The 699-nt window shown below is 43.2% G+C and overlaps 1 non-coding gene across 1 annotated transcript; it reads left to right on the top strand.

The window, feature by feature from the left end:
* The first annotated feature begins 267 nt into the window (after nucleotides 1–267).
* On the top strand, nucleotides 268–374 carry LOC120266123. The gene has a single exon (XR_005537966.1). It is a non-coding gene; the product is annotated as a small nucleolar RNA R71 (small nucleolar RNA).
* Nucleotides 375–699: the final 325 nt, after the last annotated feature.

Genomic DNA, 699 nt, shown 5'->3' with positions numbered 1-699 from the left:
CTATTCGAGGTTAGGAGATCTAACTTCTTACTCAATGATTCTACTTGAGCCGCCAATGAAGTTACTGCATCTATCTCATGGAGGCCGCCCACCTTTTCCTTCTCCCTAGCATTCCATTGGTAGTTGTTTAACCCAATTTCTTTAATTAGTTGACAAGCCTCACCGTGCGTCTTGCTACCTAAGGTACCTCCTGCTGCTGAATCCAAGAGTTACCTTGTACTCGGATTTAAACCGTTGTAAAAGGTCTGAACAATCATCCACTCTGGGAATCCATGTTGAGGACACTTTCTGAGGAGCTCCTTGAACATTTCCCACGTCTCAAATAGAGACTCCAATTCCAATTGTACAAAGGATAAGATCTCATTCCTAACCTTTGCAGATTTTTCGGGATGAAATAACGGGCAAGAAAAGCTTCTACCATCTCCTCCCATATGGTAATTGATGCTCTAGGTAATGAGTGTAGCCACTGCTTCACTCTTCCTTTCAAGGAAAATGGGAAGGCTCTCAACTTGATGGCATCATCCGTTACCCCATTTATCTTAAGCATGTCGTACACCTCCAAAAAGTTCTCTATATGAATGCTTGGATCCCTATCGGCCAAACCATTAAACTGTGCGGATTGCTGCAACATGTGGATGAATGCTGGCTTTAGCTCAAAGTTCTGAGCTGTAATTGGGGAAAGCACAATGCTCGATTGTA

The sequence above is a fragment of the Dioscorea cayenensis genome, chromosome 7 (genome assembly GCF_009730915.1).
Source record: "Dioscorea cayenensis subsp. rotundata cultivar TDr96_F1 chromosome 7, TDr96_F1_v2_PseudoChromosome.rev07_lg8_w22 25.fasta, whole genome shotgun sequence".
Lineage (NCBI taxonomy): Eukaryota > Viridiplantae > Streptophyta > Magnoliopsida > Dioscoreales > Dioscoreaceae > Dioscorea > Dioscorea cayenensis.
The sequence above is the reverse complement of the archived record's forward strand: the minus strand, read 5'-3'. Positions and strand labels throughout refer to the sequence as shown.